The 17,422-nt window shown below is 46.0% G+C and overlaps 1 protein-coding gene across 2 annotated transcripts in view; it reads left to right on the top strand.

Moving 5' to 3' along the window:
* The first annotated feature begins 16,729 nt into the window (after positions 1-16,729).
* Positions 16,730-17,422, top strand: part of COL6A2 (collagen type VI alpha 2 chain) — a 40,099-nt gene continuing 39,406 nt past the window's right edge. The window contains exon 1 of one of the 2 annotated variants that reach the window (XM_074189895.1): positions 16,730-16,899. The gene's annotated coding sequence lies outside the window, so the exon portion shown is untranslated. The remainder of the gene's footprint in view (positions 16,900-17,422) is intronic. The other variant, XM_074189894.1, reaches the window with a different exon arrangement.

The following is a 17,422-nucleotide window of genomic DNA, read 5'->3' as shown; positions in this document are numbered from 1 at the left end:
GACCAGAGAGAAGAGAATGGATGCCAGAGGTGCGGTAGAGAATGGATTCACCATGCTTCGCATGATCATCCAATCATGGGATGCTAGAGAGAAGAAAAAGATGGGGAGGTCTCAACCAAGGTGTCTGGGAGGATGGTGGTGCTCTGATAGAAATGGAGACATTAGAAGGGAGGCAAGGTGTGGAGTAGGGTTAAGGTGGTGAGCAGTTCTGGGTATGTGGAAAGTGAGATGCTTCCAGGACATCCAGGTAGGCATGTTCTGTCTGGTTGACCTGGGAGGCACCCTGTCTGTGCATGGCTCTGGTCTTGGAGACAATTTTCCAGCCGGTTCTTTGAGATCTCTATTTGATTACACTAACACTGGTTTTCTAGGAAACCGATCATAACCTTCAGTTATTTTCCTTGCATCCCCAAAGAAACAGAAGGAGTCAATGGAATTCCTTGACCATACATATGGCCTAGTTCCACCATTTGCTCTGCTGCATCCGTGAGAGTGGCTCTAATCATATGGCTGAAATAAAGGAGCAAGGCAGGAAGGCCATTTTTTACAAAGCCACAAGAGAAGGAATGAGCCACACTTTGCACAAGTATTCATCCAGATGTAAAGAGCAGCAAACTGCCTTCTGGGGTGGGGGGTAGGGAAGTGAGATTGGGGGGGGAATTGTAAAACTCAAAAGAAATAAAACCTTTCTAAAATTAAAAAAAAGTATTCATTCAAATGATCTCAATTAGACTTTGCTTCAAAGAGTTTCAAGGACTGACATCCAGTTCAGAGATTACAACATTCTTGCTGTGCCTATCTCCAGGTAACCTTGAGTTTGTTTTCCTTACCCCAAAAGGACCAATCTAAGGGATCCCAGGATCCAAGTTATAGAGTTGGATGAGGCCATTTAGTTCAACATTCTCATTTTACAAATGAAGGATCTGAGACCAAGGCTAGGAAGTAAGTTGCCCAAGGCCACTTATCTAATAGGGGCAAATTCAGAAGGGCCTAGTTTCAATATGACATCATTAGTCATTAGAACCAGTGAATCAAAGGAGAATTATATTTGGAGCTTCCATAGCAACCTTCCCTAACTTGGAACAAGGTAATTCTCCATGCTACCAATTTATCCAGTTCATCCCTCCATTTGGAACAGGGGCCAATGAATGGTGTTCCATTCATTAGCAGGGCCAGTCATGAACGGACCTAGATGTGTCAGGATTTCATTCCCAAATGATGGAATAGGTGAGTAATGAGTGACAAGAAGCCCTGAGCAGGGAGCAGGGGAGACAGGTCCATCAGGAATTCCCATGGAACAGGGTCCCTCACAACATCCTTCCTAATGAGGCACAAGGACACCATGAGCAGTGTTTCCTGAGCAATGTTCCCTGACGATCCTCAACCTTCTAACATTTGGAACCTCTGAGCTTTCCCCCCATGAATGACGCATTGTGGGCCATGACCACAGACCTTGCCCATTCTTGGCCCACAGATTCCACTCTAAACAGAAGAGGAGAGAATGTTGGTGTGGTGAGGGCCAAACAGCTCCATGGATACAGCCAAAATGGGCAGGGTTCTCCTGGAGTTCGAGCTCTTACTATTAGGCTTGGCTTGGCATCAGAAACTTACCCGGGAGTGAGCACAGTAGAGTGGAAAAATGATTCTCTGCAGCTGAGTCCCATGGCATCATAAGTGGAATAAATCAAGGCAAACCCAGGTCTCAACGTCTTCTGAGGACTTCAGGCCCAAGGTGCCTGAGGAGGAGAGTTCACCTTACAAAGCTCCATTTTAGAAGCCCTTCCCTCTACTTTACAACAGCCCCAAATGAATGACTCCACTGGGAAGACTAGAAACAGGTGGCTCATTGACTTGGTTTTTCCTTTAAATAAAGAGGGGCTTCATATGAAGGGTCTGGTGTTTTGCTTATTTGTCACAGAATCAGAAAGATGTTCTCCAGCACCTTGGGGTGATGGGCAGGAGATGTGGGGTCCTCCAAGCCATGGTATATGCTGTCACACTAGAAAGCACACTTCAGAAGACTTCCTGGTGACGGAAAGGCTACCTAGCACCTGAGGACCAGGCTCATCAAGGGCAGAAAGGCTCAGCCCAGGTACCAAGGCTTCCTCTACTGCAGCAAGTCACAAATTCCCAAATAGTAAATGGCCCATCATCTGCTGCACTGGGGAAGGCCGAGCCGGGGGATCCCACATCCTTGAGGGACTGAGATTAAGGGGGAATGTCTCTACTCTAGACTCCTGAGCTGCTCATCAGCACTGAGCCAATTCTGTATCTTTAACCAGGGGAATTATAGAGAAAAGTGAAATTAGGTATGGGTGTCACTGCAACTTTGGGAGAGAAGGAGGGACAGACAGAGAGAGATACACAGGCTCAGACAGAGACAGAGACAGAGAGACAGAGAAACAGAGACAGACAGAAATGAATATGACATCTTCTAGTTCTCTCCTTAATTCTTTTCTTTTAAAATACTTCCTAACTTCTTAGTTCATACAAACCTTATGACCTCGGTCCAGAGGAGGAGGAACTACATGACTGAGATGCCTCCATATTGGCTATCATGATTTTGAAGATTGTCTCTATTCCCTTTTTGAGTTTTAATCCTGCATCACCAAATGCTTGGTGATCGGGTTTCTATTCACTATAACCAAATGCAAAACAAATTTTAGTTGCATGTTTATAGTTACAAGTTTCAGAAGCAGAAAGTGCATATAACCCCAAAGAGATTTTACAACAATAACTTACACATCTAAGCAGACGGTCATTTATAACTTCATAAGAAATGTAGCCATTTTCCACAGGTCACATCTCTTTTGGGCAAAATGCTATTTTTTGATAAAGAAATATTCTCTTTGATAAAGAAATAAATCTGTTTTAGAAACTGGTATTGAAAGTCCTTCAAAACAGGCTTCACCTAGGGGCGGCTAGGTGGCGTAGTGGATAAAGCACCGGCCCTGGAGTCAGGAGTACCTGGGTTCAAATCCAGTCTCAGACACTTGATAATGACCTAGCTGTGTGGCCTTGGGCAAGCCACTTAACCCCGTTCGCCTTGCAAAAACCAAAATAAAAAAAAACAGACTTCACCTAATGATTCTATATTGTGCCTTTGTTTCCCTCAGCCACTCTATGCTTCCACTACTTGTTTCCCACCTCTCAAACAATCTGAAAATGCTGGCAATTCTGTGAACATGAAATTGGTCCTCTAAAATAGCCCACCTCCGAGTGACTAAGAGAAGGAAGGACTCAGAGATTTCAGAATTTCCAGCCTGGCCTTTCCAGAACCATTGTGGGAATTAAAAATGTCTCACCTTCAACAAAAGAGACTGAGGTAAAGCTCTGAGCTTATGGTCCTTTATCAAAGGGTCCATGATCCCTTTTAATGAAGTGGACCTCAGATCTTCCTCACTATCTGAGATGTCCTCCCTTTCCAGAGCCCTATTTTTTTATGGGTTGGGATCTAAACATTCAGGAATGGCTATCTCAGATACAGAATGATTCTAGAGATTGACACATAGCTATAGAAAAATCTAGAATAAGCAAAACAACACGTCAGTAAGTTCATAGGTTGGGTAAAGTAGTAAAGATCTTTGTTGACTTAGGTGGTCACAAGATGAATGGGCCGCTCCTAAAGTTGAACGAGGGGAGATGATATGGAGGTCCTAAAATAAATTGGGACTTTCCATACCTCGAGTCACCTCCACCACACTGGGCTTGGTCACCATGTCAAGGAAAAACAAGGATGGGGGGCCTCTAGGTAGCTTCCTTTAATTAGGAAAGTGACCTTCCAATTTGCAGTTCAGAGTTCTGAGGCCTAATATACAGATCTTATAATCATTGCCCCTATGGAACCAGTTGATAATTATTGGAATAGAGTGGGAGCTCAAATAAACTGGTTCTCTCTCCATGTTCTTATCCTTACTCCAGCCAGGAATAAGTCTACACATGGTTGGATTCAAAAGCTTTGCAGCATGTATTAAAGGATGTAGAAATCTGTCGATTGGCAATCTTGTCATGGCTGTCTTCCAGAATTCCCAAAAGAGAGACCAGGTGCTCAGACCAGTCTTCAACTCATCAGGGTCCTGCCTGCCCAAAATGTGATGTCTAGAATTGAGTGTTGCTCCAAATAACATTGACCAGGGTAGAGGACCTTGGCATCCTCATCCACTTCCTCCTCTCCATCATTTCTCTCTAAATACAACATAAAGTTCAGGTTTAGTATTGTTTGACTTCCTTGTTGCACTGTTAAATCGAATTGATATCCACCAAAATACCCAGGAGAATTCCTGCTTAAAAGCACCTCCTTCATTTCCTACTTCCAATCTGGATATTTTGAACCCAAGTACCAGGTTCTGCAGTTATCCTGCTCATTCATTAGGCACTCAAGTGACATAATGGATAGAACACTGGGTCTGGAGTCAGTAAGATCTGAGTTTAAATCCTACTTCAGACACCGTAAGACCCTCTGCAAATCATTTAACCCCTCTGTGCTTTAGTTTGTCCATCTGAAATGGGGTTAATAATAACACTAACCTCAATTGCCAAGATCAAATCAATCAGCTTCTATGTAAAAGCACTACACAATCATTGTAATCATCCAACTCAAGGACCCAGAGTCTTCAATGGAATGAAGATAACTTTTTGGATCCATAGAGATCAAATCAGTGGTACAATGGGTAACAACCAGTTCCAGAGAGGGCTCTGATCCAAAGGCCCTCTTTGGAGTTTCAGTCCTCAATCACTTTCCTTCCCAAGAACTCTCCAGGGTCCCAGACTGGGACTTATAACCCCCCCCAGGAGCTCTCCAGGGTCCTAGACTGAGGCCACATGTGCCGCAGGAGTTCTCCAGGGTACTGCACCATGACTTCTTAAGAACCAATTTGACCCAGTAGATCAAAACCCTGTTTCTGCCTATCTTTTCCTCACCATCACCATGATCCTTTCATGATGGTCTGCTAGAGTCATTGTGGTTGGAAAATGATTGCACTGAAATAAAACTGATCACTAGAATCCTTAAATTTAGCCAGGCTGATCCTCAGATGGTCTATGGATGATCTGTCGCCTTGTAGCATCTGAAAAGCTTGACCTCCAGTGGCAAGGTCATCCATTATCATCCACCTACAATGAGCCAAGCACAGGTTTTGCTCTCATAAATTCCATAAAGGGAAATGATGCTCATGAACATATGCACACATAAATACATGTGGTAGTTAAGATAAAATGGTGAAGGGCAGAAAAAAATTTTTGAAGCAAATTCACTTTTTTAAACAATGTTAGGAGCAATAGTTTCCATTTTTTAAAGTGTACATTTTCACCATTTTCATCAACAAACATTGATTGTCTATCATATTCAAAGCTTGGGTGAAGCATTAGCCAAACAAAGAAGTAGGAACTGGGCTTCCTGATTTCAAGGGCTTTGCAATGGGGAGGAGTAGAAGACCCTTCACAGCCATAAAGAGCGATTCCCATATAAGATACTATCTGTGCATTTAAGTGGAACCAGGTGATTCCCACTTTGGCAGCATGGTACACACCAAATGTTCCCATATGAAAGGTAAAGCAGCCATCTGGCAGCCCTTGAGACAGAACCCCCAGTGTGAACTTTGGGCTGTGTAGTCTCAGTGGTGTTGTGTGATGCCATTCTGGATCCAGGGTGGGAAAATGGGAAAATCCAGCCTCTATCTTTCAGCTTGAAGTAAATAGGACAACTCCTGATAGACTAATTGGGACTCCCAAACTGTTAGTCATCTGTGACACTCTACATTATTCTCCATAGCATCTGGATACCTGAGGTCATGTTCAGCCCCCTGATTCTCTGCAGCTTTGGCTTCAGCAATGGCATCCCTGAAGATGAAGCTTCTCAAATAAATAAGGCACCTATTGCCACTGTATACACTTCACTTTCCACCAACTCAGTCCCACTTCATTGTTTATATTTCTGAGCCTCAAAGTAGAAAGAGAAGAAAGGAAAAGGAGAGGACCTTGTTAGTTTTTTCCTGGTATCAAAACTTGCTACCGGGACAAAGATATTTGCAGGACCCCAGTCAAGCCCACTCCCCTCATCACTCACTGCTTGTGTGACCTTTGTCATCATTCCCCTTATCCATTTCCTCACCTATAAACTGCTCTCTATCAACAAGCCTGTGATGCTACAAATTCTCTTCACTTCTCTAGGTCTCAGTTTCTTCACCTGTTAAAATGAGAGGATTGGGTCAAATATTCTCTGAGATTCCTTTCATTCCTAAATCTATAATCCATCATATTTTCAGATTTTATGTTGGAAACAGGCAGCAAAAGAGGAAGAAAAAGAGTTTCAACTTTCAACCTTTCTTCAGATTCAACTGACTCTCTTCTTACAGCACCATCTAATCAATCTCAGGAACTCAGACTCTCCAACCTAGAGTGGATCTCAAAGACCTCAAATCTGGCCTGCACTGACCAAGCAGCCCCTTGCCAATGTACCTGATATATTCTCATCCAGTCTCCCCTGAAAATACCTCAAAAAATGTGTCCCCCACTCTCCTAGGGCAGATTCCATTAAACCTTAAGACAGTGCTAAATATTTTTTCGATTTCTTACCATTTTTATTTAAGGTTCCGAGTTCCAAATTCTATCCCTTCTTCCTTCTCCTCTCCTTTCTCTGAGATGAGCAATAAGATAAAGGTTGATCACATGTGCAATTATATAAGACATTTCCACAATAGTCATTTTGTTTAAGAAGACCTGAATTAAAAAAATGAAGAAAGAAACCGAAGGCAGATTTTCTGAAGGTAAATAATAGGCTTCATCATTAGTCCTTTGGGATTGTCTTGGATCATGAGATTGCTAATACTAGCTAAGTCATTCACAGTTCTTCTTCGGATAGTATTGTTGTTACTTTGTGCGTGCTTCTGATTCTGTTGACTTAATTATGCATAAATCTACCCTTGGTGACAGGAAACATGACTAATGACTAGAGCTCTCTCAGAAAAGTTTTGTGCAAACACAACCAAGGCAACCAAAATTAGGAGGGAAGCAGAATATTGGAATTTTTTTTTTGCAACAGGTGTCCCTATAAATAGAGAACTGAATTAAATTTATAAAAAACACAAATCATTCCCCAATTGATAAATGCTCAAAGGATATCAACAGGCAGTTTTCAGACAAAAAAATCAAGGGTATCTATAGTCATGTAGAAAATGCCCTATTATCATCATTGATCGGAGAAATGGAAATGAAAAAAATTCTAAGATATCACCTCATCCCTCTCAAAATGGCTAATATGAACAAAAAATAAAATGTTGAATGTTGGAGGTATGTGGAAAAACTAGAACAACAATGCACTGTTGGTGGATTTGTGAACTGATCCAGTCTTTTTAGAGAACGCTGCTAGGTCTGTGTTCAGAAGACATCCAGAAAAGGGGAAAGGACCTATTTGTACAAAACCATTTACAGCAGTGTTTTTGGTGGTAGCCAGCAATGAGAAGTCAAAGTGATTTCCATCAACCGGGAAATGGTTAAACAAGTTGTATATATGATTGTAATAGAATATTATTATACTATAAGAAATAACAAGCAAGGTGAGTTAAACATAACCTTCTTAGAGACAAAGGCATTAATCTGCTAGTAAACCCTGGGGAGTTCTCTTTTTTGTGTTCATTTGTTTGTTTGTTTGTTTAAAACTTCTGAATTTCTCCATCATGTTCATCAAACCAATCTTGATAGTTGTAAGTGTTCTGATCTAGATAAGTAAATGTGATCCACTACTTACGAGTGATCATCGGTTGGCTTGACTTTTGTCTTGCCAGTGGACTTCAATGGCTCTGGAAGATAATAGAGTAGTTTGCCCTTTCCTCCTCCAGTGAATTAAGGCAAACGGAGTGTAAGTGACTTCCCCAGGGTGACTGTCTGAAGCAGAATCTGAACTCAGATCTTCCTGACTCCAGGAGCAGAACTCTGTTGATTGAGTCACCTGGCTGCCTCCTGCTCTGGAAGACAGAGTGAAGTCAATGACTTTGCACAACTCTGTCTCACTTCAATTCAATTTATTTGCAAATCAAAAGATTTCACCCATACCATTTTACCATTTGTCCCTACCTTGAAATCCTGTTGAGATGGGCAAGTGACAAAGCAGCAATTGTGGCTAGACTGGAAGCTGAAGTTACAACCCCGTACATTGGTGACCCAAGACATAGGATCATCTTCTAAAGCAGCAGTTGGATTCTGCAGCCTCCTGAATGTCTGAGCTGCCTTTTATAAAGACCATACTGTTCCCTTCCTGGTTGGAGGAAGGGGTTAGATAGATGGATAAATAGAAGATAAAAGGATGGAGATAGACTAGAGAGATTAATAGATTGATTACTAAATGGGTTTTGTTTAGATTTATTTTTCAAGGCAATAGGGCTAAGTGGCTTGCCCAAGGCCACATGGCTAGGTAATTATTAAGTGTCTGAGGCCAGATTTGAACTCAGGTACTCCTGACTCCAAGGCCAGTGCTCTTATCCACTGTGCCACCTAGCCGCCCCTCTAAATGGTTTTTAAAAATGAATATTCTTATCCTCATAAGCAGGGCCTTCATTTCTCCAAGATTCTAAGATTCACAAAGTGCTTTCCTCAGGGAGGCAGTTTATGTTCATTTTACAGAAGAGATAACTGAGGTCCAAGTCATGGTGACAGGTATCACTAAAAGGCTCCAGTGTGTTCCTTTCCAAGCCCTTCAGCAGTCCACAATACACCCAACTGGCACAAACTCCACAACCCACCCCGGAGAACAGGGACATGTATCTATGCTACTCAGGGGTCTCCCATTCGTGCTGACATATTTGGCCTGGAGAACACAGGACTGAAGTTGGGGGAAGAGAATATGAGACCTGTCTTGGCATGTATGGGGGCTGGTTTAGAGAAAGTGGTTCCACTTCTAGTTCTTGGCCCCATCCTAGTGCTACCTCCAAACTTCTTGGGTTCCCCTTGACTAGAACTGCCCTTTTCTTCTCCACCCATGACCCTTGTCACCTTAGAAACCCTGCTCATTCTGTCTTCATCCACAGGGGCTTCCCCACCAAACCCAGCTGCTTCTCTGAAACTTGCAGGTCCTTATTCCTTCACACTGTTATTGAGCCTCTTGTCTCTAATTAAACAATAAACTCCTAAGGGTATCCCTAGCCTCCAGTAGTCTCAGACATACATAATACTTCAGTGCTCAAAAGATCCATCCTATGCCTTCAGGAGTAGAGATTGCAGTTTTTCTGGGGCTTCAAACATGCCCTCGGTGGCTGCTGCAGTTGAATAGTCCTCACTGGTCACCGAACTGCCACTGACTTGTCATGCTTCACCCACACATCCAGGTGCCCCTTTCCATACCCTCCCTGCTAGGTTGGAGGCACCAGAATTGGTGTCCCATCCCCAGTCTTTGAGAATCCAGGGGTACCCCAATGTCCTGATGAGACATCAGAGAAATCTGTCAATGGAGACTCACAGAAGATGCTGGCATCCACCTCACCACCACCTTCACAACCCCCAATACACGCTAAATGTGACCGCAAACAGGATGAGATTCTTCAGACTCAGTTTCCTTATCTGCAGAACAAAGTGGTCTGGAAAAAAGGGGAGGTCTTCTAGCTCCAGATCTGTGATCATGAAGTGAGAGGCTACCACATGCTTCATTTCCTTGCGTTTCATTGGATTCCCATCGTTTGAAGATTGGATGTTCATGTGTATTGTATCTGGTGACTGACAAGCAAAAGGTCACTCTATTTGTTTTCTATGTGTGCTTAGGTATTTGTCCAGGTACCTGTGGCCACGCCCCAGTAGAATGGAAGCTACTTGAGGGCAGTCTCCTTTTTCTCCTTGTATCCCCAGTTTAAGTAAGAAATCATTGTTGAAATGAACTGAATGGAATTGAACTACACAGAACCAGACAGTACAGAAAGGACTGGACTGGATCTAGGAGGCGCCACTCCCCAAAGAGGAAGTAAAAGGGCCACTACCTTTGAGCTCAGCATCATCAGAACTTCTGCCTCCCTCCCCCCACTGACTGACAGCCTTCCAGACCCAACAGAGACCATCATGGCAGGCCAGCAAGGGAGACTTCAGGGCAAGGTTATCATCCAGTAAGGTTCCCCCTCCCCAATCTGGGACCCAAGCAGGTTCTGGCAGCACTGTGAGACTGCACTGTTCCCAAAGCCATGGAGTGGGGGCTTTGCTGGGGGTTAGGAGCATTGAAGAAACTCTTCTCATGAGTTCTGCTGCACACAGCATTCTGTCCTGCCCCTGACTGAGATGGGGGATCAGACTTCTAAAGACCACTATTTTCGGTCTCATATTCTCTTCCCCCCAACTTCATCTTGCCCTTAGGGTGAAAGAGTACTGTGATTATCCAAGATGCTCAGCCTCCCTCTGTGTGTGTCTGGCTGGCTGGCATCCCAATATCTATAGCTTCTAGTTTATGAACAGATAGCCATGGGCACCAGGAGACCGTTGCTGCCGATTCAGCAATCCAAGAACATAGTAATCCCATTAAGAATGACTGTTCTGCCAAAAAAAGAAGAAAAAAAAATCTCTCAGCTTCTACCAACTTGTGCAGCTCAGAGACTCACCATGACTCCCATCTGAGTCATGTGTTATTGCTGGTTCATGAGGAAATTGGTAACGTTTTAATTTGATTCTTGGGTACTCCCTGATGGAAGGCAAGAACTCCTTAGAAGGGGGGAAGGAGGACATTATTTCAGTCTGGCAAGACATAAATGAACAAGGGAAAATTTGAAAGCAAAATGTCTGCTTCAATGGACTCCATGTCTCCATGGGCCATAAATCCCAGGCCAACACCCAAACCACCCAGAATCATCTCTGATGACTGAAGATCATATGGAACAAAGTGATTATAGAACCCCCCTACACACACATATGTGCGTGCACACACACACACACACACACACACACACACCCCTACTCATCCCACACACACAAACATCCTAGGACTTTCCATGCATAACCTTAAAGGAGTCCAGACTCCCTTTTAGTGGTAAATGTTGAGAACACCTAGGAAAAGAGCTGGTCAAACCATGTAAATGCCCTTTCCTGAGAGAACTTGGAGACACCAGTGACCCAGTCTCCAGAACCTACCTGAGTTCCCTTCTTATACAGAACATTGTGTGGGGGCAGTGAGCCCCCTTCCACCCCCGATCCTGAGTTCTGTATATCATTTTTGCTTATTATTACATTTTAACAGTCCCATGGTCTCAGTGTGGCTTCCCTAACCCCTCTGTGCCTTAATAAAGGACCTGAGCTAATCTGGCTAAGAAAAACCCATGCCATGATGACCAGCCTTCTAAGGATGAACAACTCCAAGTCAGTTCTGCTTCTTTGAGGATCCTGAACATAGCATGAACCAGTGCATCCATCCCATACCAATTTCCAGAGTTTTGCCCTCCACTAGAAGACCTTGGAAAATCCAGGTTCATCTTTCTGTCATCCTTAGACATTGGCAAAGATAGATAAATGAAAAGGGCATTTATTGAGCACCTACTGTGTCCCAAGTACTCAAAAAGTTCTTGAGATGCTACCCACCTTGCAGAAGTCTACTGAAAACAAGAATGGCTATCCAAACCTAGATGGTGATGAATTTAGCTTCATTCCCAAAAAAAAAAAAATCCCCTAAATTTTGAAATCTTCTATTCAGTTTCTTTGGATTTAGTAACTTCTTTCTTCCTTCCAGTATAGTATAAGCTTCCTGAGTGTGAGAAGCCATTGGAATTGGAGGGATGAGTCACAGAGGAGGCCCAGCAAACCCAGATAAAAAGAGATAAGAACATATAAGGACTGTTTCATTTTGACCTTCTGATTCCCATTACCTAACAATGGACTAAGAACATGGCAGGGACTTGATAAATAAGGGGAATTGAATTGATTCTTTTTCAGCTCTTCCACCTCCTCCTCTCACTTCACATCCTTGCCATCCGCCAATGCCCAGAACGGGGGGGGGGGGGGGGGGGGGGGGCAGGGAAAGCAGATCCTTTCGACAACTAGAACATAGTAATCCCATTCAATAATCAGGGCAAAAGGGAACGCTCCATCCTCTCCATCACTGATGTTGCAACACTCCTTTCTATCATTTCTAGTTTAGGGTCAAAGTTGAGGACAACCAGGAGTCAAATCTGGAACTAATTAACAAAACTTCTCCCTAATCCACTGACCCTGGCCATTTGCCCCAGCTTGCTCTACTCCGAGGTCAGACCTGCTCCTCCTAATCTCCTTTCTTTTTTAAATATTTTTTACATTTTCTTTTCCCCTTAATTACATTCAAAACAATTTTTAAATTTTTTTTAAAGTTCTGAGTTCCAAATTTTATCCCTCCTTCTCTCCTCTCCCTCCCCCTCCCTGAGATGGTACACCTTCCCACTTTCTTAACACCACAGCACCCCGTTCTTCCTGGCATCACATCTGCTCTCTGTGCCTGGTCCCCTTCCCTTTAGATGAAGCTTCTGTAAATTCCACTTTTTGCTTATAGTCTTTCCCGAACACTTCCTGCAACCTAAAATTTCACAAGGAATGTCCTCCTTTTTGGCACCTTCCTCCCTGCATCCAGATCACTTATGGAAGGGGTAAATGGGAAGTTCCTTCTAAGATCAAATACCAACTACCTTCTGGAAAGCCTCCAAGTACTGGGCCCAACATGGGCTGGGCATCTCCCTGCTTCAGAGGTCCAGAGGGTTAATCAGCAGGTTGGATACCTAAAGAGGGATTCTTTTGGTCATAGTAATGTTGAGAGGCCTGCTCCCAAAGCAAGGTGCTACATCAGTAGGGGAGCACCCGCATACCTGAAAGGACCAAGGATCTTCCAAGAAATACTGAACACTAGTATTTGTCCTGTTTTGCTTGGCCCAGTGATCAAAACAAGGAGCCAAAGTCGCGAAGGGGTCAATTTAGGCCTAAGGAAGATCTGGCACTGAGGGCTGTCCCAGGATGGATCAGGTAACATAGGGAGATATAGATTCCGCAAGTTAAGGCCATGGGGCTGCTTGTTGGATAAGTTGGAATGGGCTCCCTTATGCTATGGGTTGTACTCAGTGTCTGCTGAGGGCCTTCCAGCTCTGAAGTCTGTGATCTGGTGGTGCTGAGGTCTCACCTCCCAACCCTGAGCCCCAACTAACCAAAATTAGGAGGCCTATTCATCACTGGGGAGCCAATGGCTCCCCAATGGTGCCATACTGCTTCATGAGGCTTCCTGTCCGGTCTATCCCAGAGCTGGCTGGCATGAAATTTCAACATCCAGATGATACTCATAATGAGGTTTGGAGCACACATTGTCATTGTAGTATTCATCCAGAGGGGTCTCACCATGCTTTTTGAGGCTCTGTTCTAGCCTTTGGCTCACAGTCCCCAGAAGGACAAAGGGACTCCTAGGGAGATGAGGGTCATTGTCACTCCTTGTACAGAGAGTATCATCATGCACAGTCACAAGTTTGAGGTGAGGAGAGAGCAGAACCCGAGAGTGGCATTGTGTGGCCCACCCATCTGTGACTGTCTGGAAGAGGCCACTCAAAACATACAATTGGACATCACAAAAGGCAGGGCCAGTCTTCAAGAAGAATGGAGTTTCCCAAAATTAAAAATATAAATATTTACTGGACTCCCACCAGTGAAGTCCTTCTCCAACATGTCATGCAGAATATGAGTATGAGCCTGGGTTCTCCAAAGCGGGACCACTGGAGCCCCAGCTCTAGACAGTCCTGCCAAGTTCAAAAACCCTTAGATGATTCCCTTTGGTTCTGTTTCTGCTTTCACAACATGACTCATGTGGAAATAGGCTTACATGCAAATTCTCCATCAGATTGCTTGCCCTCTTGGGGATGGGGGATGGGAGAGAGGGAGGGAGAACAAAATGTGGAACTCAAAATCTTATAAAAAATGAAAGTTGAAAACTATCTTTACATGGAATTGGAAAACATAAAATACTACTTACTCCCCAAAAAGATCTTTGATAATTGACACTACCATAGACAGAGTATCTCCCCACAAGAAAGGACCTGGGTAATTTTGAAAGATTCACTTCTAAGTGGACTACTGGATAGTTGGATGTCTAGTCACAAGAGCTCTCAGAGAAACCTGGGTTCAAATATTGCCTCTGGCACCTACTCTTACTACTCTGACTACTACTGACAATAATAGTAACATTTAAATAGTGCTCGAAGCTTTGCACAATGCTACACAGTATTATCTCCTTTTATCTTATAAGCTATATGAGGGACAAGTTTCTGAACCTCAATTTCCTTATCTGTAAGATGGAGATGATACCTCTAGTCCATGGCAGGAGCGGAGACATTACTGAAATCATGGGACTATAGTTTTAGTACTGGAAGGGATCCATCTACTCGAAGCTCGTTTTACAGTGGAGGACCCAGAGAAGGTGAAGTGACTTGCCCAGGGTTACAGAGTCAGCAAGTGTCTGAGGTGGGATTGGAGCCCAGATCGTGCTGCTACCTAGCCCCATGCTCTCTCCACTATACCACCTTGCTTCTAGTGCTCTGATGCCAGAGCTGATGTTTCTGGGTCATGTTCCTGCCCTCACACAAATCTTTGAATCAGTAAAGTATGCACAATTAGATTTCCCTGGGGCAGATCACCACCCCTTTCCACCTCGCCTCTATAAGTGGCCATTCCTCTATAAGAACCCTTTCCAAACGAGGTGCTGCAGGGTCAGTGGGTGAGCTCTGGAGCTCAAATTCAAAACCTGCCCAGACTTGCAAGTTTCATGCTTCATTGGCAGAGGCTCCAGGAAACCAGGGTCATCTCTACAAGATGTGATGAATGTAGGGTGTTGGTCTTCACAGGGTGGAGGGGGGGGGGTCCCTAGGGAATCCATTACAAAGGGGGGGAATGGCCCAGTCAATCACAAAACTGTAGAAATTCGCCTAATCCCATTCCAAAGATGACAAACCCAAGGTTAGAAGAAACTAGTCCTTAATTGGCCAAGAGTGACCTAGAGATCTTGACCTTATGCAACTGAGTTCATGCAATTAGGTCATTGAATATTATCCCACACAGCCCCTGTGCAGATTGGGGTTCATCAGCATATCATGTGTTGTATGATGGGGGAGAATCATATTGGGGCGTGTCATGGGATGGGCAGACCTCTTAGATTCTAACTCAAACTCTGAGAGCCTATGAAAATCCAAGGGGGGAAGGGTTTCACTAAATTACTTGATGTTTCAATGCTACCTGATGCCTCACGCTAAATGAGGTACCTGTATCCTGCAGGATTCCTGAATAAAAACTACAATTTTCCTCTCACTCTGGGAGGTTTTTCTTTCATTTATAACAAACGGGAGGCAGTGTCGGGGGATTTTAGAACTTTTATTAAAAAGTCCTCTCATTGTGTCCCCTCTGCTTCCTGTGCCCGAGACAAGGGCTCACCTTGCCTACTCCTAGTTCTGACTCTGGGAAAAGTTCTGAGCTGTCACACCCTTCCTAGCCATATTTGGGCTACTGGGAAGATTCCAGAAATCTGGTGTACTAAGCAAACTACTCATCTCCCCAGGAATCAACGCCGGGGCTTCACTGCCCAAAAGAGACAGGCTCCTCAGCCTTGAGTGGAAGGGGGAGGGGCGACAGTGCAAAAGGAGGTTTCTAGACAGAAACACCAGGTCAACCCTGTATTGGGCATCAGAGAGAGCCCGCCAGTGAGCAGTGTTCAAGAAACTACTCCTGGGGGCAGGAGCAAAAGCCTCCATGAAAGAGAAGGCCCTATTCCAGATCCCGCCCCGTCAGCTTGAACCCTGAACAAGTCCCTGGCCATCTCTGAACCTCAGATTTCTCTTCAGAACATGAAGGTCACCACCCACCTCAATGAGTTGTGTTACTAGCATTATTGATATAAAGATGGAGGAGGGGGGCGGCCAGGTGGCGCAGTGGACAGAACACCCGTCCTGGAGTCAGGAGTACCTGGGTTCAAATCCAGCCTCAGACACTTAATAATGACCTAGCTGTGTGGCCTTGGGCAAGCCACTTAACCCCGTTTGCCTTGCAAAAGAAAACCTAAAAAACTAAAACAAATAAAGATGGCAGAGGGTGACAAAGCTGGGCGGCCTTGTTCCTCCTGGCTGTCCCCACCATCTCTCCATTAGGGCCGCTTCTCACAAGATGGCTCAGAGGGCCCGGCTGCCCAGGGGGTCTTTCAAATGAAATCCTCCCCCTTAGACTTTGGAGGAAGTGAAGGATGAGAGTTTGGCCTAGAGACAGTCAGGCTCAGGGACACACAGCTGGACAGAGACAGCCAGACACAGAGTCGGGGAGATCCTGCCCCAGAGAGGCTTCTTCCACCTTGGGGGGAGGGGGGCAACTGTCCAGGTCTGGGAGGAGGCCAAAGGCCAAGCATCAGGGAGCCCCAAGTTAACAGTGGGGGGGGGGGGCAAAGACATTCCAGTGTGTGAGCAGGGGCCCCTTGGAAAGGGAAAAGTCTCTCTTTGCTCGGCCTCCTTTTAGGGGGGAATTTCTTTAGAAGATCTAGCTGCGATTTTCCAGCTGAACCCCACCCTTCCCTGGCCTCCCTCCCGCGCCCCAGGAGTTGGGGGGACAGCCGGCCCCCTGGCCCAGGGCCGCCCAGCAGCATCGGTGGACCCACAGCTCCACCCAGCGGCCTTGTGGGCCCACCCCCCCAAGTGGAGACCCCCCCCCGGGAAGGGGAGGAGGAGGAGAATGGGAGAGGGCCGGGCTTTGGCCTCGCTGGTCCGGAGGCAGCCTCGGCCCCTCCCAGCAGACTTTGCTGTGCTCTTAAGAAAAGTCCTTTTGGATTGCCGGAACAAGTCGGAGGGAGGGAGGGAGCCCAACTCTTTGTGGAGAAGATGCTCCGGCGGTCCTGAGAGCCCCGAAGCTGCCCAAGCCCTACCTGGGGGTCCTCGGCCCAGCACCCTTGGGTGCCCAGCTTCTCAGGTAGGCCGCCCGGCCCTTCTGGGGGGTCCCCCCGGGAGGATGGGGTGACTGCTCGGGGGGCTCGGGCTCCGGACCCCCGCCCCCCCGCCTCACCCCGGCTCCGTGGAACGCTCGCTCGCGCGCGGGGCTGGCCCAGGGTTCGGACTTTGAGAAGTGGAGGGACCAGGGAGCCAAGGGGTTAGGGGGCCGCCCTTCCGAGGTTGCCCCGGGCGGGGGGGGGGGGAGCCGCGGGGATCCCAGCCTTCCCTGCTGCCTTGCACCCCCGGCTCCAGCCGCAGCAGCAGCACGGCGAGGGCCCCCTCCCGCGGGGCCCCCCGGCGCCTGAGTCCTTGGGCCCCCACCCCGGGCCTACCATGGCCCAGTTAGCTCCTCATCCGGCTCTGTCCTCGCCAATCCGAGGCCGGCAGGGAGTTCTGGAGAGGCCCCCCCAGCCTGTTTGGGGGGCTGGGGCCCTCCGCAGTCAGCGGCCCCTTCCCCAGGCTGGCACTTTTCTCCACCAAACCTGAGCTTGGGGATCCCCAGT

This window comes from Macrotis lagotis, chromosome 5 (assembly GCF_037893015.1).
Source record: "Macrotis lagotis isolate mMagLag1 chromosome 5, bilby.v1.9.chrom.fasta, whole genome shotgun sequence".
Lineage (NCBI taxonomy): Eukaryota > Metazoa > Chordata > Mammalia > Peramelemorphia > Peramelidae > Macrotis > Macrotis lagotis.
The sequence above is the reverse complement of the archived record's forward strand: the minus strand, read 5'-3'. Positions and strand labels throughout refer to the sequence as shown.